Below are 22,234 nucleotides of genomic sequence, written 5' to 3' on the forward strand. Positions count from 1 at the left end.
GTAACTGCCGTGGGCGGTTACCTCAACATATAGATGGGGGTACCTGATTGATAAACTTCACCATCCCATGTTTGGCTATGGTGAAATGCCGTGCCACCGCTGGTCCCTGATGTTATTGCAGCTCTGATGGCAGTTCTATTCTGTGCCATCCTTGTCTTAAAGTGGCAACATAATAAAGTCCACATGGACAAAAGATAACATAGATGACAAACTGAGAACTGCATGTGAGAGCCCACCTGATTTGGCACCGCTTACCAGTGTAGGGATGAGCTATTGAATCACCTGTAGACACCTGTAAACAGGTAGCAGCAGCAGCTGTCCTGATAGCTGTTTCAACTGAGCAGTGTCAGTTTTCATCAGGGGTGAAACTGCTCAGTTAAAACAGCTGTCCCGGCTGCTACCTGCTTCTACCTTTATGGAATAAAAGGATTTCTTCATACTTGAGTGCCGGTCCTTCCATGCCATGAGGGGGGGGGGGGGGTAAGTGTACTGTATTGCTTAACTTATGGACCAGGCACCATGATTATACTTTGCCTAGGAGTGCCGCCCTGTGACCCCAATATATCAATCTTTAATAAAAAAAATAGCACATAATATAACAATGGTCTGCTTCTTTTGCATATGAATTTCATATAAATGAAAGGATAGAAGACCTAGTCATTAACCAGAGGTCTGGTCTTCTCTTGCTAGGTCTCAAGCAATGGAAATTCTTCCTAACTACTTCATCAAAGTCAGATATTCCTAATGTGTGTACGTGTGAGCTGTGAGTGGGCTTATTTTCCTGAATGCTACATAATACATGTAATTGTACAGTTGCTATGTGATTAACAAACAAACCTAAACATTATTGTATTTTCTTAGTAGAATTGTGGAAAGCACCACAATTAGATCTTGTACAGAGGATTTTGAAATCATATTTATCGTGTTTGCCTTGCATATTTATAAGTTTGCCCAATGAATGCCATTGTCCAGTGCCTACTGGTGCATTTGTGCCAGTCCTGTTTAAATCAATCCTAGTGGCTGGTATAAAACAGTCCTCCAGTCTATGTGGCTAGCCCAGAAAGTAGATCCAAGTTCCGGTGGCTATTGTAACAAATACAGCAAAGTTCTGGTTCTGGTTGAACACCACACCACATTCCTAGTAACTAAGGTCAAGCAGAACTCCTGCTGGCTAGTGCAGAAAGAAGATTGAGATCACAGTGTCTTGTTTAATGGATAATAACCTTGTTTTTTTGTAGGGTTCTTTGTATCAAAAAAGATTTCTATACATAAGATTCTGGTGTTGAGTGTTGATATATTTACCACATTAGGTTAGGGGCTCAGTCCCACTTCTATGATTAAAACTGTATTGTCATGATTCAAGGCTATTCTGCCTGGTATTAAAAGGGTGTTGCACGGACTTAGTACATATGGCAGTATAAGGGTGGTAGAAGGGGGAATAAAGAGGGATAATGGATCTAGGCATGCCCCTTCCATGCACCCTCCTTTTTGTGGCTACACTATCCTATTCTGTACACCTTCAATTGTAGTGCACCACCGTGACATTTTTCTGAAAGGTCTACGTATGCACAAGAACCTGAGCACTCTATTGAGCTGGGCAACAGGGCGGAGTGGCCAGCAGAGAGGAGGGGGCCCAAACGAAGGGTGCTGCACATGGGAATCCTCCTCTCTTAAATCTCCCCTGTCCCACCTCACGCCCTTATCCTCAATCTCATCATCCATGCCTTTGCCACATTTTATACAGATGGAGCCACTCTAGTTGTTTCCACCAGCACACCATATTGGGAAAGCTGGGGGACGGCGGAGATGGGGAAGAGCAAGACCCATTCTTGGTGGATGGCGGACCTGGTGCATGGCGGTAGTCATGCCAGGAGCCACTCCAACAAGAGAGGCTCCTTCTGTATGTGTGTATTTTTCCACTTGTCATGCCCTCTGTTCTCAGTCACCCCGATAAAACCAGGGGGTTTATTCAGACTTCATCGTTGGGCTGCTAATAAGCAGAGCACTACAATCAGATAATCAAATCCCCTCCAGAGGGAAATCTTGCCCCGTGCAAGCCTGCAAATTTCTGTGCAAGCCCACCAACAAGCTTGTGAAAATATCACAGCTCTGCGATTAGCAGCAAAACCATATGCAAGCTGCTCACCATGGAATGATTTTTTCATGGGTTGCAGTCTGTGTGTTGTACCCTGCATTTGGGGTACCCTGCCCTGAATAACATTGGTGGCCAGTGCTGCCTGTGTTTGAACGGACTGGCAGCCCATGCTGCACTATAAACTGTGTCACATTGACAGTATGCCTGCAGGGATAAATCTGCACCTGGGTTGCTAGGCAACCACTCCCACTGCAGCCTGCCCAACACACAGGGTGCTAGGACCCAGCACCCACCCGTGGATACCTGAAGAGCGTGAAGGAAAGGGTATCCTCTCATTGGTGGACAGTAAGTGCCAAACAGGGCACGAAGAGGAGTCAGCGTGCCCTGAAGGAGGATGTACCCGCAATGCTGAGGAGTGAGGCTCTACCCCGGGAACTGCTTAACGCGTCCAGTACTGACGCGCCTACACCCGCTAGCCCAGCAGGACACCCACACACAAAGTGTGCCTCATTCCGGTGTACCCCTTTTTATGTTACTACCATTCCATTGCCCTTTACCTACAAGCTTAGCATCAGAGGCTGAGTTCTCACACCTACAAGTGGGTTCATAGACGACAGTTTGTGTTCTCTGGAGCATTTTTCTTACCCAGTCTTGCAGCACAAGGGATTTACCCTCAAGTTATTAAAGCACAAGGCCACTGGGCCGTTTATGGTAGCTTTTTAGTAAAGTTAACCTTCCGTGTTTGGCATTGTGCCAAAGTTTCCGACACTACCCTAAAGGCAGGTTGTCTGCTTCGGATTGCAACCTCAGTTACTACTGACTCCAAGCCAAAAAGGCACCTAATATATTTAGTAAACTGCGCAGTTCAGGGACTCAGGCTTCTAAGCCAGGACACATACTTAGTGCAGTGTGACAGGCTTAATTCAACAATATTGTCATTTTCTTAAATGATATTGCATAGTATTCATTATTGCATATCTTCTTTATTGAAAATTGAAGTTGATTGTCTTGTGTCATAATTGCTTAATGATACTTTAGGTGCAGCATACCGTGCGAATTGCGGCCTGTGGTGCTACAGTGACCCCATCATGCACGATATCCTTCTTACAAATCGGTAACAATCTATTGTCCTTCATTGCAACTGTTGTTTGAATTAGTTCATCCTCATTATTGCACAGTGTATTGTATGAGTTGTGGCTCACAATATCATTCTCAGTGAAGCCTTCTTCAAGTCTTTGTCATTGATTACCAATTGTTGTTATTGCCATTGCACTATTTACTTTTTCTTATAGCGGTGACCCGTGACTATTTTGCCCATACAATAAAGCCACTTTATCACCGTCATCACGTGTGGTGACAACTCCGTGTGGTTGTTTCTTGGGGTATTGCCTCCTCGGGGTCCTTCTTTCCCTCCGAATTGCAGGCGAGTGAAGCAGACAGGTCGCAGTTAAGCAGTGCCAAGAGGAGAATAGGAGCTTCAGGTAACGGTCACACACCTCTGCACGCAGTCTGACATCACATGTTCGTAGCCCAAGACCTACTCGGTGGCTGCAACAGAAACAGGCTGATCGGGCCAGAGCTCATCTCACACTTCTTCCCTTCAATGCCTGGGCACGTCTGCGTTTTCCCTGACAATACCAGAAAAACAACAGCCAGTGTTCAGAAAATCAGGATTTTATGAGCCGTACACTTGTGCAGTCCTTCATTATCACCCGGCCTGTGAATTTGCAGCCGTTCAATCAGGTCAAAATAACCCCCCAATGCTTAGCTGCAGTTTAAATCTTTTTAAAGATAAGCTGTTAGTGCAGCCCTTATTTAGCTATAATAGAAATGAATTGCGGTGGTACTAGTACTACTGATGCACAGGGCTGGATTTCCTATTAAGTCCATGCGGCACGGGCCTAGGGATAACATATTTGGCGGCGGCAGCCAGCAGGGCTGTTTTCACAGGACAAGCCGTGCAGCTGCGCGGAGTGCCGCATGGCTCATCCCACAGCAGCAGCATCGCGCGGTCTACAACACCTCGGCATCTCAGCAGCCCCAGTAATCACAGATGCTGCAGCTCCACGGCATCTCAGCACTGTCAGCATCCCCAGTGTCCAGCGCCGAAGACTTATAGTAATCACCACAGCAGCCATAATACGGAGCAATTGTCCCAATGCGTCCACCTGCGGCTGTACCCAGGGCTGCAGCACTGCTTGCTCCCAGGGTATCAGTGCTGCCGGGGTCTCCGGGCTATGCAAAGTTCCCTGAGTGTCCACCTGGTTGCACTATGGGCTGCAGCTGCCTTCGTCAACCCTGTCAGGGTGTGTGACCTGGCTCCAAGCCCACGCCACTACCACTAGTGCCATTGCTGCTGCCCGGGTGTCTCAGTCCTCTTCTTGCCCACCATTGTCTGCTGTTGAGGAGGAGCATGGTGATCGGGCTGCTGGTGCCTGGACAAGTGGAAGCGGCTATGGTGCAAAGTAAGACAAGGAGAGGAAATACCAAGGGGAGCAACCTTCTGGATCTCCCTCCACTAGTCTGTACGCATTTTAAAAATCCCAAAAGTGTCCTCCCCCCGGGTCCAGGGGGCAGCCAAAAATATTGTGCCTAGGGGCGGCCTGACCCCTAAATCCAGCCCTGCATGTGCAATACTCATCAAGTGGCCAGCCTTCCCCTTGCAAACATGTGAGGTGTTGAAAGTGCTGTATAGCAGTCACTGATATGATCTCTGCAGTTTAAGTGGATCCTTTCAGTAATTTATGGAGGTCACATAGATACATTGCAGCCATGTGGATACTCTCTGCAGTGCATAGCACTCACATAGCACTTCATATCAGTTCTGTGCCAGGGCCTCATTAAAGGTTCCGGGTGCCCTAGACTAATACACATGTAGCTCCCCTTGTAATACTGTTAAATACACTGTATGGGTTCACACGTACCAACCATTCATACTGCGCATGTGCATGTAACGACTGGCATGTACATACCTCCCAACTTTCTGGCGTTTAGAATAGGGACACTCGCGCGGCGTCCAAAAAGGGGGCGTGGTGAATGCAAATGAGGGCGCAGCTTATGCAAATTAGGCCATGTCCTCGTTTTCGGTCGCGGATAGACGCTGTCTATTCTGTGAGATTGGGGGGGACTTCCAACTGCCCCCCCGCAGCAGGACACTGCCGGCCGCGGGAGGGACGCGGGAACGTCCCCAAAAATCGGGACATTCCCGCGTTTAGTGGGACAGTTGGGAGGTATGCATGTATGATTGTGCCATGTGAAGGAGACTTTGGCTTTAGGCCATGCATGTCAAAACTATGGCCCTCCAGCTGTTGTGAAACTACACATCCAAGCATGCCTTGCCATAGTTTTAGCATTCCCTAATAGCAAAACTGTGGCAAGGCATGATGGGACTTGCAGTTTCACAACAGCTGGAGGGCCATAGTTTGGATATGCCTGCTTTAGGCTGCCCAGCTGGCACTGTAGCACAATGTACATAAAGTAATGGTTCCATCAGTTACATTGGCACAGCCATCTGGCAGTCACCTTAAGAACTTCCCCCCCCACAACAGTACATCGGGACGGGTGATAGCTAACATGCATGGAATATATTAGGCCTTCATTTTATTATGCTGGATATGCAGAGAGGGAGCTGTGAAGACAGAGATTGGAGGTAGGAGCAGATAGGGACTGGGGATGGGGTGGAGAGTTTGTGGGCTAAAAATGTCACAGCTCGAAGTGAAAGTAAAAACTGTCACAGCTCAAAGTCAAAGTGCATTGCAGAAGTCGTCATTTTGACAGACTTTAATTTAATTAGTATATGATAATTATATTAAATATCTCATGAGGACTATCTTGAAAAACAAAACACAATTGTTTTTATTCCTTGTCTTTACAAGTGTAGCCCTGCTAGATTGGATGGTAGTCCAGGTACAGATGCAGCAAAAGAATGAAAGCATCACTCTGTTTTATAAAAACATCAAAGAAAAGCTCAAAGTTACTAGCTAATTAAACTAATTTGGGTTTTGTCCATCAACAATCCTGTTTTTCCAAAAATTCCATGCTAGGTCAGGTCTTACAGTTCAATTGATGTATCATTCAGCTCTTTAGATTCATAATAGGAATTTGGCAAGAACCTGGAAATATATTTCTTTTACTGTGAACAAGCCAAAGAATCTATTCCAGTCTGCCAAGATAGAAAACGAAGGTATGCTAGGTGGGCCCCTAAAATATCAGCCAACAGGGTGTGTACACTGAATGGATTACAGTGTTCAGCCATATTACAGAATGCATTCCAAACTGATAGGATAGTAAGACATATTCCAGTCAGCTCAGCTGGGGGAGGGGGTGCGGTGGTGTGACGCTTCACAGGGGGCCAGGTGGAGGTGCCACAATAGAGAGGAAGTATAGTACATAGGGGGCATGGTGGCCATGACTGCTTCATCATAGCCATGCCTACACTGTCGGATGGCAAGATTACTGGCATTATACAGCAGGGGGCATGGCTACAATATATGGGTTTGTATTTGTCAATCGCACAGGTACAGATCACATACTATGAACCCATTTATTAGTATATGTCGGTAATAATGGTTGTGCTACCAATACTGGATAATACAAGTTACTGAGAAAGAGAAGAATGTCCTGTGGAGGTGCACTACATTACAAATATAAATTCATTTTTTTATTAACAATCAATTTAACAAAAATGTAAAGTATAAAAGACAGACAAAAATGTGAAAAGATAGAAAGAGTGTTTACATTTTTTTGGCAGGATTCTAGTGAGTGTTATGTATGAATATAATATTAAAGGGTTAAATGTTGAAACACTCTTGGGGAAACTTACTAAGATCGGAATTCTATTTCAGATGGGATGTTACTGTGGGCAACCAATCAGAATCTACTTCTTATTTATTATTATTATTTATTATTAGATAGAATCTGATTGGTTGCCCGTAGCAACATTCTATCTTCAATAGAACTCCCATCTTAGCAAATTTACCCCTCTGAGTCTTATCCTTAATGTTATGGCACACCTAATTAACTCAAAGGGCCTTTTTTTGGTTCATTCTTTCTGACAAAATCCTTCTTAGATGGACAAAACCATGTGCACTGCAGGTGGGGCAGATGTAACATGTGCAGAGAGAATTAGATTTGGGTGAGTATTTTTGTTTCTGTGCAGGGAAAATACTGACTGCTTTATTTTTACACTGCAATATAGATCTCACTTTGAAGTAAAACCCCACCCAAATCTAATTCTCTCTGCACATGTTACATCTGCCCCACCTGCAGTGCACATGGTTTTGCCCATCTAAGAAGGATTTTGTCAGAAAGAATGAACCAAAATAAGGCCCAAAGTGAGTTATTCACTCTAATGACTCCTGCAGCTATAAAGGTGGGCAGTACGAATGGTGTAGTGGTTAGCATTACTGCCTCACAGTACTGAGGTCATGGGTTCGATTCCCACCATGGTCCTAACTGTGTGGAGTTTGTATATTCTCCCCATACTTGCGTGGCTTTCCTTTGGGTACTCTGGTTTCCTCCCACAATCCAAAAATATACTGGTAGGCTAATTGGCTCCTAACAAAATTAACCATAGAATGTGTGTGTGTGCGTGTGCGTGTGCGTGTACATGTGGTAGGGAATATAGATTGTAAGCTCCACTGGGGCAGGGACTGATGTGAATGTTCAAATATTCTCTGTAAAACGCTGCAGAATATGTGCACGCTATATAAGAAACTGTTAATAAATAAATAAATAAAATAAAAATGTTGGCAACAAATTGTTACTAGCTTACAATGAAACTAGTCGCTGTGTAGTACAGGTCTGAGTGTGGATCATACCCCTTTCACATTGCAAAATGCAGAGTCGCACTGAGACTTTGAAATGGTTCAGTCCCGATGTGACCCTGCATTTTGGTCTGTACACAATATTGGCGGTTCACTGACGTTATCTGTGGGTGGGGGAGGAAGCAGCGCTGCTCCAAGCACTGCCTCCTCTCTTCGTATAAACGGGAAACAGGTTGCTCGATCCGATTAACCCGTTCACACTGAAAAACAACACGGCAATGAACTGGTAAGAACACTTCTTTTTTACTGGTTCGTATTGTAACCCCTTTCACATCGCATCAATTACCGTGTCGGACCGTCAAAGCATGATCCCGGTAATTAGGTGTGATGTGAAGGGGGTATTAGAGGGCTGTCTCATACAGATATGATCACAGTGGTGTGTTATTTAGGCTTCTGTACCCCTGAATGATAATTCACCCGATTTAGAAATGTATCAGGTGTGATTAACGCATGTATTATATGCTTATCATGGGGGTTTGTAATATATGCAGACGACTACATTCAATTCTGCTTCAGATACACCCTTAGCAGGTTAGTATAGCTAAGTGTGAATGATAGATTCATATGAGAGGTATGTGCCGTAGGTGAGATTCTATGATTGGGGAATGGACATCCTATCCAAACTATAGCTGTCACCAAACAGTAGTAATGACATAGATGAAATGCTTAATGCTATAACAGCGTGACCCAGTGGGGGATTTAGGTCCACTGTTGGTCTGGTGTGCTGAACCTATGTCCTGATAAGGATAGGGGTAAGGTGCACAGATTGTAAAAAATCAACAGTTCAGATAAAAATATAAGTAGGAATACAAGCAATGGAAGTGCCCACATGCGGCGAATAAGCCAGCGTGCACTTTGCAGTGAAGCTTCATCAGGATCAACCAGCCGGGGCGCCCGGAAGCCATTTAAATATACATCACCTATGATCTCATCCAATCATGGCAGTATGGATTGATGGAACCGCCCACTTCTCCTGGTGTAGGGATTGCTGAATCATGCCGTAGGGGATTGAGTCGGAGGTCGGCCATGCAGCAGGTCCAACCTCGGACTCCGGTGTGATGCACATGGGACTGCACAACAGACCCGATGGGATGTCAAACACATCCAATTTAGCCCAATTTCACATGATTTCTCATCCTGATCCATTGGAAATAGGCCCAATTGGACCAGTGTATGGGGGCCTTAACCCTCCCTTCATACAGCCTAACTGTAACCCCCTCCCTCCAGCCTAACACTAACATTCCCTGCTTGTACCAAACCTTAACCCCCGTATCCCACTGCTTAACCCTAATCCCCCCTTTCTAAGTGTCTAACCCTCCCCACAGAACAACTCTAACCTTCCCCCTCGCAGCTTAACCTTCAGCCTTCCCCCATAGTGCATAGCCCTAACCCTCCCCCACATTAACCCGCCCTGCATACTTCCTTTTGGGATGCTGCCGGTCGGGATTCCAGCATCAGCATCCTGATCAATTTTGTCTTTCTGCTTCCAGTCTTCTGGCATTAGTCGGTATGCCGGTGTCAGTATTATGACTTCCAGCGTTCCAGACGCTGATATGCTATCCAATCAGCGGCTCCCGATGCCCGATCCTAAGGCTGTCATAATAAATCTAATTAAACTGAACCAACTACAAAACAGTTTCTGCTGATATTTGGAAATTTTGTTATATTGTAATAGTTTCAAATATTATTCAAAGATCTTTTTGAAAACTCTGTGTTAAATATATAAATATAATAACTATCATAATAAAATTAAATGAACATTTTCTTATGAAAACACTGCCATTTATTAATTTACCAGTTTGGAAACACACACATAACAGATCCTATAGTTAATATTTCATTTATAATAATAGATACAACATTCTCTTTCAAATAAGTCATTACTAAGGGGGTTATTTTGGTTCATTCTTTCTGAAAAACTCCTTCTTAGATGGACAAAACCATGTGCACTGCAGGTGGGGCAGATGTTACTTGTGCAGAGAGAGTTAGATTTGGGTGGGGTTTTACTTCAAAGTGAGATTTATATTACAGTGTAAAAATAAAGCAGTCAGTATTTTCCCTGCACAGAAACAAAAGAACTCACCCAAATCTAATTCTCCCTGCACATTTTACATCTGCCCCCTGCAGTGCACATGGTTTTGTCCATCTAAGAAGGAATTTATCAGAGTGAACCAGGATAACCCCCTAAGTGACATTAAAGTGTTTGGCATATACTAAAGCAATGAAATGAAAATTAAAGCACTTGGTACAGGGACGATCCTTAGCTGTAGGTATGGTGTAAAGTAATTATCACAGTGACTCATCGACAGATCACCTGCATGCCTATGGTACTGAGTGTGACCTTTGGAACTATATCTAGGCATGTTGTCAGATCTGGCTGTTTGGCTCAATCATTGAACAACCTGTGGTCCGTTTGGGTACACCCATTCAAGAGCAAATTGCATACATTTGGCAGAACAGCGGTCACACTAAACGACCAGATCTCAATGTGGCAAAAACACTTCCTTCCTTCAGTGATGTCACGTGCACCAGATTTCTATTTTGCCTGACTACCCAGTATTATGGGGCTAATTCAGTAGCCCACACAGAAATGCAAAAATCGCTAACAGCTGATTTTCACTCATCTGCGCATGCGCAGCACCCACATTGCGCATGCATGAAGTGTGATTATATCCCAGTAAAATGTGATCGCAGTTTGATGGGCAGCAGTGGGTGGTGCTGAACAGCGACCCAGTGTTTGGGGGCACAGTCTGAACAAGGCTTTGGTGTCTGGACCATTTTTGGGACAGCCATATGACATCACACGTAGCTGCTATGAGAAGAAATATAGTAGTACTGCGCCTGTCTTCACATCCAGGGCTACCCCTACCGCCATGACCGCAGCAATTTCTGCAATGCTATTACAACATAATTGCGATCACATTGCAGGGAGGGACATCCTTGCCCTGTGCTGGGTGACCCCCAGCATGCGAGAGACAACAGTTGCCGTTTTACAATTTCTGCAAAACTGCAACTCCTGCTGAATCAACAGGGACATGCAGTCAGCGGAGGCAGGGGAATCGGTGCCTCCCCTGTCATAAATAATTAACATAGTAAAATATACAAAGAAAATATTTGTGACACATATTCTGTCATAAGTATATACTTTATATTATTTTAATCATGTTTAAGTTTTTTTTTGTTTCGGAGGGACTAAAGGTGCCCATACACTGCCTGCGACGTCTCGCAGCAGTGTACGGACACCCGACAGAGTGCGAGCCGCCGGGACCTTCCCGGCGGCAGGGACACATGCAATCCGTTGTGATGGACCGCATGCGTCCCTGCTTCCCGCCCGCCCCAGAACGGGTGGTCGGACGGCCAGCCGGTCCTACCACCTAGTCGGGTCCGATGCGCACGGGACCGCGCATCGGACCCGACTGCATGTCAGGGAGAGGCGATTTGGTCCGATTTAACGGGCTGATTGGTCGCAATCGGCCGAAATCGGACCAAATTGCCTCAATGTATGGGGGGCCTTAAGAGTGGTGCCTCCCACTATCAGTGATGCCTGAGACAGGGGGTGGAAAGGGGGTGGGCAGTGAGCGGGGCCGAGCACCGAGCTGCAAAAGCCCATTAAAACAAAAAACTTAGGGCAGTGCTTAAGTGACAGGGACGGGCTTTCTGCACACTCCTGTCACTGAGGCAGCTGTGACTGGGCATCAGGTCCGGTGCACTGATCAGCTTCAGTGCTGCTCCTGCTCCCTCTCATAGCCGCCTGCCCACCTGTCAGCACGTATCGTCAGTGTGCGTGTTGCTGGGGAGAATGTTTGGTGGGGGAGAATGTTTGGGAGGGGGGGTAGGTCTGCCCATGTGCACACAATGCAGATGGCATAATATTGCAGCTTGATGGTAAAATACAATATAATTCAATGAGAGTACTGCAGAGCTTATCTATTTGTGGGAATGCTCCTAATTCCGCTGTCACATCACATATATAACCTAAGTTAAAGGGCTAATTGATGGTATCATTGGTATATCTGTAATTTGTGCATGCAAGCTGCGATGCATTTGCAGATTAAAGATGTATGGGTTCGGTTTTACCCGGATCCCAAAGTGGGATCTTATTGGCTATCCAAAACATGTGACAGCTGATAGCCAATCAAAAAAAATCAGAACTAGCGCTAATTTGGGCGATAAGAACTGAGTCAATCCAAATCGCTCATCTCTGACCTATCGTGCCCTGGACTTGCATTATGAGATTGTGAACATAGCAGACCTACGATATGTGTCTAATTGCTCTACAGCTGGGCTAAGCTGTGTCAGTGGAGAACCTGCCTCCTGAGCCTTCCAGCGGACATGCAATTTGCACGTTGGAGGAATGCTGTGGCAAAATGAAGTGTGGCCTCGCAGGCAGAGGGCAATGCCTCATGGCCGGCTCCCTCATAACTCTGGCAGTCCTTAAGATGCTGGCTGCCCCCAGGGATCAGGCTGTGTGCAGCGCCGGATCTGATACTGTACAAGTTGTATTACCTGGCTACTGTCCCATTGTCATCACATTGATGTCACCCTGCAGCTGTTGGCACATAGGTGCAGCCTGCATCCCCCTTGTGATGCCACTTACCAACTTCACAACTTATTGTATCAACCTCATAACGTTGCTACATTCGAATCATTATTGGTGATCATTAGTCCAAAACTAGACTTGAATTACTAACTAAACATTATAGTTGATTACCTATCCGGTAGATGGGACATGTTCGCCAATATAAGGTGTTAGCCAATAATGGCATGAAGTAATTGATGGTTGAGTAGAGATGGGAACAGAAACCAATGGCTATGGAAGAATGACTACTTTTGGACAGTTATGATGAATAGTGTATCCCAAACAACATGATTTACCAAAGTGAATTAGTTATCATTTTATTTTAGGTACTTATGTAGTATCTGGGCGTCCGATTTTGTGATTGTATGCCTTACCTTAAGGCATACAATCAGATGCGATGCGATTCAATGCGATTTTGCATAGGATTCAATGTTAAGAAGGTCCTGTTCATTTCCCCACTATCCAAGTGGGCATAGAGTTGATTCTATATAGCGTGGCGAGCGCAGCGAGCCACCGAGCCCGAAGCGTGGTGAGCGAAGCGAGCCCTGCGAGGGGACGCATATTTCTTGAAAAGTATTCTGTGTCCCCTCGCGGGGCTCGCTACGCTTGCCACGCTTCGGGCTCGGTGGCTCGCTACGCTCGCCACAGGTTTATATCCAACTCCATGCCCACTTGGATAGTGGGGAAAGGAAAAGGACCCCTTTTTCCCATTGAATTCTATGTTAAAATGGACTCAGACCATTTTAACATTGAATCCTATGGAAAAATCTTGACCATCGCATCGCATACGATTTGGTCGCATGCGATGCGATGCGATCCGATTTCTAAATCGGACGCCCAGATACTACATAAGTACCTTATTTTATTATTATCATTATTATAACCACCACAATATTTCCTTTATGAAACGCTGACATACAGTATTAAACAGGGCTGCACATTAGAGAGTAATGGTACAAACAATAAAATACACTGACTGACGTGCCAAAGGACATTAAACTTACCCTGCCAAATTGAGATTACAATCTAATGGTGTGTATACACCGTGCAATTTACCCTTTGGTTTTGATTATATAGTCAAAATTGAATCGGTATCGCACAGACATTGAATGGAGATCAAAAATGTTTTTTAGCTTTCGATCCTGATTCAATGGCAATGCGCGCTCCCGTTCAGCTGAAATCGAATAGCCAAATAGACAGTGCAATGACTATATAGTACAGATCTGTACTATATTGTCAAAATTGAATGCGTGCATTTGGCTTGCCATGTGATTCGATCATGATTTGGACCCGATCGAATAGGGATTAAATAGCAAGGATATCCCACTGTGGACCTTCTTCTGATTCGTTCGCAGCTAGCGTTCGTTTGCACGGGGACGGATGTTTGGCATATGTGCATGTGCAGCCGCATTTCTGCACATGTGCATTCGCTAGGTGCGTGCGGCCATGGCAAACGGACGTGTGCATGCACCCAATGCTGTGGCGGATAGTCGCGGTCATGGGTATGCCCAGCATTTCATGGGCGTTCCCATGGTAATTGGGCCGTGACATCGGTACCGGGGGCAGGCCGCTGACATCACTGGATGTCAGCTGCCCGCCCACTTCCTCTCGAGGGTGCATGCAAGTCTAAGTGACCTGAGAGTCTAAGTGACCTGAGAGTCTAAGTGACCTGAGAGTTTATGTTTATGTTAAACATCCATTCTCAGGCCCTGCATGTTAACAAACGCTGCGAGGTGGGGTGGGCGTACCACCATTCGCAGCACAGGTTTGCAAGGGTGCGAATTCGCATCCGAGCAAAGCAACCAGAATAACCCCCTGTGTGTACACAGCATAAGAGGTGTGCAAAACACTTGATACTTAATACTTAAAATTGCACTAAAACTGTGTATACACAATGTGAATTTTTAAAGCAATAAGCAATATAGTAACATTTCCGATTGTTTGAGAGATATCGTTAATGATATCGCTCATAAAGGAATCGCATAGTGTGTACCCAAATTAACAATTGTACCTGCTGGTAATGAACTCTTCAACATTTTTGTTTACATTTTTGCATTTATTTTCAAACCTTTTAATGTATCGACTTGCACCCCCCCGTCTGAATGGTGTGGTAGGGTTAGATTGAGCAAAAGGAGAGAGCGTAAGTTGGAGACATAAAACATTAACAATTCATTGCAGAAAGCAGCTGTTGCCAAACATAACTGTCCTTCAGACCTTAACCGAAGCTACTTCGTCTTCTAGCAATAGAGAAAGCTGTCACTTTTGTGATGCAATGGCAATGTTGTGCTTATCTGCCAACTTTAACAGCTGTGTTTATCCTGTTATTTTTCTTAAGCATCATTCTTGCTGCTGGAGAAAGAGCCAGGACACTTGTTCCTCAAGTCTAGTTCAGCTGCTGCTACCACCAAGAAGGCAGAGGAGCTCAACAAAGGAGCAATAGAGATGACCACAGCAATGGCAGTTGAACTCACTGGGTCCAGCAGCTGGATTGAGATGACCTTGGTGTGATAATTGATTTGTATTTGAGGTGATGATTATGGGCCAGCTGTACTAAGCATGAAAAGTGACAAAGTGATAAAATGGAAAGTGATAAACCTCCAGCCAATCAGTTTGTGACTGGCACAACAGTTAGGAGCTGATTGGCCAGAGGTTTATCACTCTCCATTTTATCACTATTCAAGGCTTAGTACATCTCATCTTATGTTTGAGGTATGGCTCAGTGTAGATTATTGCAAAAGTCTCCTTAAGGTCCTCCTAAGAAAAGACTCTCACCACTACAGTCCATTTTGAATGCAGCTGTGAGGTTTATTTTCCTGGCTAGACCTTCAGCGTCTGCTGATCCGCTCTGCCAGTCCCTCCATTGGTTGTCTATATTTTACTGTATTGAATAGAAAAATACTTCTACTCACAGGCAAGGCCATTAACCTGACTACGCCAACATATGTCTCTTTGCTTATCTCAAAAAATATCCCCATCCAACCTCCGCTCTGCCCAAGATCTTCATCTCTCATCCACACTCATTACAATATCCCATTCACAATTGCAGGACTTTTGTCGGGCAGCACCCACCTTATGGAATTCCCTTCCACACACATTAGGACTCTGCTCTAGCCTCCAAACTTTCAAGCGTTCCCTGAAAACTCACCTCTTCAGGCAAGCTCATCATATTCTGGAACCCTCACATAACCTATATCAGTGATGGCTAACCTTGACACTCAAGCTGTTGTTGAACTACACATCCCAGCATGCCCTGCATCAGTTTTAGCATGGCCAAATAGCAAAACTATAGCAGGGCATGCTGGGATGTGTAGTTCAACAACAGCTAGAGTGTCAAGGTTAGCCATCACTGATATAGGTTATGTGAGGGTTCCAGAATATGATGAGCTCACAGCACTGAGGCCATGGTTTTGAATCCCACCATGCCCCTGTGTGGAGTTTGTATATTCTGCCTGTGCTTGTGTGGTACTCCTGTTTCCTCCCACAATCCCCAAAAAATATACTGGAAGGTTAATTGGCTCCCGACAAATGAACCCTGGAATGTCTGCGTACGTGTACTTGTGGTATGGAATATAGATTGTAAGCTCCACTGGGGCAGGGACTGATGTGATTGTTCAAATATTCTCTGTAAATCGCTGTGTAATATGACTAGACCCCCTAGCGTCCTAAAGGACTGGGGGGGGGGGGAGTGAAGAGATCCACATTGACAATGTCTAGTTGATAGCCTTTTATGTAAGCAGAATTGTTTTATATTGAATTTAGTAAAATGTAGGCAGCTGAAATGAGAAGCTATGGCTTGCAACATTTATTCCTAAGACACAATGGTGAAATGTAATAGGAAGAAAGATTCATAAAGTGAGAGATTTGGTAAGAAATCTCCAGTTGTTTTAAAGCGGCAACCATTCACACAGTGTAAATGATTGCCGCTTTAAAAAAACTGGTGATTTCTTACCAAATCTCTCACTTTATGAATCTTTCTTACTATTACATTTCACCCAATGTTAGTAATAATCCATAAACCATGCTCCTATGATCATGGCCGAATTTCCCACTAGGCACGTGCCTGTGGGTGCCACCTACTGGGGGCTGCACGGCATCCCCCCTTCTCACGCGGGTCCGCAAAACCGGGGAGGGGGGTCACAGTGGGGGCCGCGACTCGCGGGAGGGGGGGGGGTGTGTGTGTCCACGAATCACAGAAGTAATGATCCGAATCGTGTGTGTGTGTGTGGGGGGGGGGGGGGGGGCGCGAGGGATCCAATAAAACATGGGGGGCTGCTGCTCCATATCCCAGCAGCACTTTGGAAGTGACTGGAGTACCAGCAAAAGTGGCAGCAGTGACATCTCCAGCAGGACAGGGCGCCTCTTCCAGACCTGGGACTGTGGCGGCTATACATCAGCAGGTACGGTGGGGTGGGGGCACAATGTTGTGCCTATGGGCAGCCTGTTACTTAAATCCATCCCTGCCTATGATATTGATATACAGTACCATAAAGATTTACAAGAATGTACTATATAGAGGACAGTTGGAGATCCACATACTGGACTGACTGAGGTCCATCACAAATCTCACACAAATCAGATGCGGACATTATTTATCACTAAATTAGATATATTATATATCATGTTTATATGAATCATGACTATTAATTATATTAGTTTATTACAGAATTAAATCATCATGTGTCCTATGTACTAAGCTTTGGAGAGTGATAAAATGGAGTGAAATAAAGTGACAGTCAGTTGGGTACAAACTAGCATGTTGCAGGCTCTGTTTGAAAAAATGCCAGTTAGGAGATGATAGGCAGGTACTTTATCTCTTTCCAATTTATCACTCTCCACGGCTTAGTACGTACTGTACGTCCTTAGAATGACAGGTGATTTCCATTTAATGACAGCAATAAAGCATAGTGTATGAATAGGAACACTTCGTATAACTACTACACAGTGAACACTCTTGAGTACAGAACGTGTATTTTAGCTGAAAGAAGATCATATAGTGCTCTGTGATGTGGAATGCGAGCAGACATAGCTGACATTCCTGTACACTTGTGTAACAGGAACACAGCTAATAATCACAACCAGTCACATGTATACACACTGACTAACAAAGAAGAAAGTCACAAATGTTTGGGGTCAATCATTGTTCAACACTGCATTCTGCTATTGGAAGAACTACGAGCCTAATTCAGCATGGATCAATAAAATCAGAGAATTCACAAATTGATCAATTATCGAACAACTGCACATGTGCAGCATTCACATCACACATGCGTGGGGCCAAATAGCACAGAAATATACATCTGCATAGATGTCGCAGCTTGGTTGACAGGAAGCTGTTGGCAGAAACATGGGGTGACATTTAATGGAATGAGAGTTTTTCGCACTTTTGAAAATCGCTCATTATCGCACTTTTTTAAAATCACATTTTTGCCGCGGATTCGGATATTTAATGAGGTGTGTGTTCCGGAAAGAAAAGTGCGATTTAGTGCGATAATGTGCGAATTTTCGGCATGAAAATGTGCGAATTTGAAGTAATGTGCGATTTTGTGTTTGTAAAAAAAAAAATGTGTGGGGTCCCCCCTCCTGAGCATAACCAGCCCCAGGCTCATTGAGCCGGACCTGGTTCCAAAAATACGGGGGACAAAAAGCGTAGGGGTCCCCCGTATTTCTGAAACCAGCCCTGGACTTTTGGACCGGTCCTGGTTCCAAAAATACAGGGGACAAAAAATCTGGGCGTCCCCCGTATTTTGAAACCAGCACCGGGCTCCAACAGCCCGCAGTGTCATGCCACAGCAGGGGGACACTTTTTACATAAGGTCCACCCGGCCGAAACATGAGCACCGTGGCTGGTCAGCCTTGGAAGGGGTACCTGGAGGAGTGTGGACCCCACCAATAAAGGGGTCCCCCCCCCAGGCTTCACCCGTCCAGGACTGAAGCCAGAGGCCGTCACCGGCGTCCGTGGTCTGTTGGGGGGCGGGGACAAGGCTGCCGTCACCAAGCCCTGAACCCATTCCATACAAACAGGAGGCAGGGATAAAATTTAGCAAAATGACGCAAGTCATGTCATTTTAGTCCTGCCCTTCCCCAAAGCGCTGCAAATTATGGAACTTGTTTCAGTGGCTTTGATGGCTGTGGGGGGATGCGGGAAACTTGCTCACATTCCATGGAGGCCGGAAGGGATACCCAATTTTCGGGAGCCTCCCGGCCACTCCATGAAGGTAGGCAACCATGTGTATAAGCCAGAACTGACCCTCAGACATGGCTGCAAACTGGAGAGTTATATTTCTTGTTGAATTCTAACAAGTGTAACCTTGCGTAACATAAGATATCTCTTACTAACAGCTACAATTAACTATGGGCCTGTTCCAGAGATGGATGCAAAGATTTTTTTAACTGTGATTCAGTGTGCAGCAGCTGTATGAACATATATGAATCACGCAGCCGCTGGGATTCATATCACACTGTCATGTCCCAGATCCGTAGCTTGTGCACAAAGAAGCAATGCACATTGATTTATAATTGCACTTTCTGTGGCAGCCAGGAGAATGATGCCAGAGCCATGTCTATTGCATATATGACCGCATGTACAAGCTATGTCATGCCTGATTGTTTTAATTACCCCAAATGCTCCCTGACTGCCACTCACTGCGACCACTGTCACAAGACCATCGCGGAACATGTGCACTGCATACAAATGTGCAGTAATTAAAAAATCACTCCACAGAGTACAGCGTGGACATTGTGTCCAACTGTGAATATTATTTTAGTTCTTAAACAGGATTTTCTATAAATGTGTGTGTTGTTTCAGTGTATGTACAGTATGTTTTTTCTGATTTCTTTATTACAATCTTCCATATATTACTGCTCTGTGTTAAATACTTAAGTATATATTTAAATCATCATCATCATCATAATTCTAAGGGTATTATTCAATTAATAGCGGTTCATTAACAGCGCTAATAATTACACCGGGCTATAATAATTACACCGGGCTATTCTATTAGCCACAATCACAGGCACTTATCAGGTGTTTGGATGGCCTGCCTCAGTGAGGCTAGTCCACATTATGCAATGAGTGTCCCTTTTTCTGCGATAAGTCCCACAATACTGTAGATCTGCAGGTTATCGTGGAACCTATGTATTTGCACACGAGAAACAAAGTGTTTTCATGCAGGATAATTGAATAGGGGTGACAACAAATGCAAAAAACACACCAGTTTTTTTGCGACCACAGCTAATTGAATGCCCCCCTTAGTGTGATACACCTATTGTACAGATGGGACATGGAAGTTTATTTGTGTGAAGTGCTGTTCATACTGTATCTAGGTTATTTATACAATTTGAAAAATACACCGGACATTCTGTTGTACATTATAGATCTAATCTAGAAAGATGGCATACATGCATATAAAGCTGGTCATTTACAGGCTAAATCAGTCATAATGTCACAGAGTACCATCTAGGCTGGCGGATTCTCTATTGAGTAACAGTGACTGACTAAAGTGATGCATAGGGTCTAACGGAACCCCTGATAATAACCAAGGAGGACCACAAAAAGTGGCTTGGGCTTCTATTCAGAAAGTCCACAGATACCAGATGTGCCCTTTGGTGTGACAAGCTTTTAGCAGACCAGAGAGAACTGTCAACCGAGCTGAAGTGTGAAACATTGGGAAACACCAGTAGACACAAGGAAAGGCAAAGAAGCTGGGGTCTGAAATATGGAGGAACGTGGATCGCTAAAGACTAGAGAGTTGGAGCTACAAAGGGACCCAATGACCTGGTCCTGACAATCATACTGAGTACAGCTTAAGGGCCAGATGTATCAAGCTTCAAAATTGATAAAATGGAGAGTGTTAAAAAAACAGCCAATCAGCTCCTACCTGCCATGTCACAGGCTGTGTTTGAAAAATAACAGGTAGGAGCTGATTGGCTGGCTGTTTCTCACTCTCCACTTTATCACTTTGTGAAGCTTGATACATCTGGCCCAAAATGAGCATGTCTGCTTCTAATGGGGTACAGTACTGTATGTCCATTATAACTGCCTACCAGCACAGCGATGTGTCTCTGGGTAAGCGAGATGGTCGTTGTCATGCACAATAGGTTGCCAGTTTGGTTATACACATGAATGACTAAATAGGAATGAGTCCAGTTTACTCCTTGGGCAATTGATGCATGAGAGGGTTTTACCTGTACAATAGATTATAGGGCCGATTAATGCTGGCTCATAGCGGTCTGAATTCGTCCCCGTCCCCGATGGTCAGGCTTTGTGTATGCACGAATTTGCGCTTGTGCAAACCCTGGGAGTGAATGGCTTTCAGTTTAGACTGATTTTTATCTATGAAGGGGAAAAAAATAATTAGATGGTGAGCGACCATGTCATTATTTTCCGCGTGTGCGGCCGCATGCGAGAGGATGTTTAAGCGTACACATCCACTTGCATGCTAATGCAGGGATTCGTGTGGTGGTGGGGGGGGGGGGTGGACATTCGGCAGGGTGACGGGCTGTGCTTACCTGCTCACTAGGCTGTGAATACCTAGCAGGTGTGAAACAGGTCCTACTGTATGTGTAGACATCCAATCTGTGCTTCATCAGAAGTTGTAATGGATAAGTTGCTGGGCAGGTGTGCTGATCTGGCAGCTCAGTAGCATGATTTGTACATACTTAGGAGCTGATTGGCTGATGCGTTATCACTGCCAACTTTACCACTTCACCAGGCTTAATAAATCTGCTCCAAACTGTTGTTACTGGCTAGGTTTGAAAAATGACAGCAGCTGATTGGCTGGTGCATTCCCACCAACCACTTTATCACTCACCAGGCTTAACAAATCTGCCCCTCTGTTAGAAGCATTCAGTATCAATTGTTCTTGTTAGATATATAACATTGCTCTGTATACTGTAGGTTCAGCAGCTCGTACAGTCATCCTGTGGACTAATTCCCTAAAGAATACACTTTGCGGTCATCCTTCAGCCCTGAGAAAAGCTTCACTTGACTATGTATTTGTCTTCTGATTTCGTAATATACATAATGTACAGTATATGCTGAAGCACTGTAGTTTATGGCCCTGATTTGTTTGACTTTGCCCTACCTGCTGATTTTGTATTGTCTTTTGCTAATCTGGTTCCTGGCTCCAGTCTGATTCCTTTTTCTTTTCATCTGTAATCCTGAGTACTGAGCAACAATATCTCCATGCGGAAGTCCTGTCGTCAACAAAGTACAGGTACAGTACATCTTGCTCTAAAGAAGCTTTGTTATTGAGTCCCCCTTTCCGCCGACTCACACTGTTAGTGGCACTATAAGTTTTTATTGCTTAGCTATATGGTGCTTTTTAAGGATTAATAAAATAGGTACCCTCACCTTGTGGTCTAGGGATGGACATCAAAAAGTCATATGTTGCCTCACAAAATCTCAGTGCAGCAGCCTTTACCTAGACCTGCTATAGATCCCCAACTACACATGTGCAATATCATATATATCAATACAATCCTCCTTCATTTATTGCTGCCCTTATGATAATCATAATGTTGATACGGGAGCTCTGATTGGCCATCCCCAGTCTGTGGGACCTGAAAACAACAGTTCTGTATGCGCTTCCAGAAGTGTTATAAAATCGTGGAAGTCTCAGAAGGCAAAGGATAGCAGCGATGCCCATGGAGCTCTGACTGAAGATGCTCTCTGTGTCTCACTGATCTGGTTCCTCTGCTGGGAGGTACTGAATTCCAATAACAAAGCCCAAAAAA

This window comes from Crinia signifera, chromosome 1 (assembly GCF_055691185.1).
Source record: "Crinia signifera chromosome 1, ASM5569118v1, whole genome shotgun sequence".
Lineage (NCBI taxonomy): Eukaryota > Metazoa > Chordata > Amphibia > Anura > Myobatrachidae > Crinia > Crinia signifera.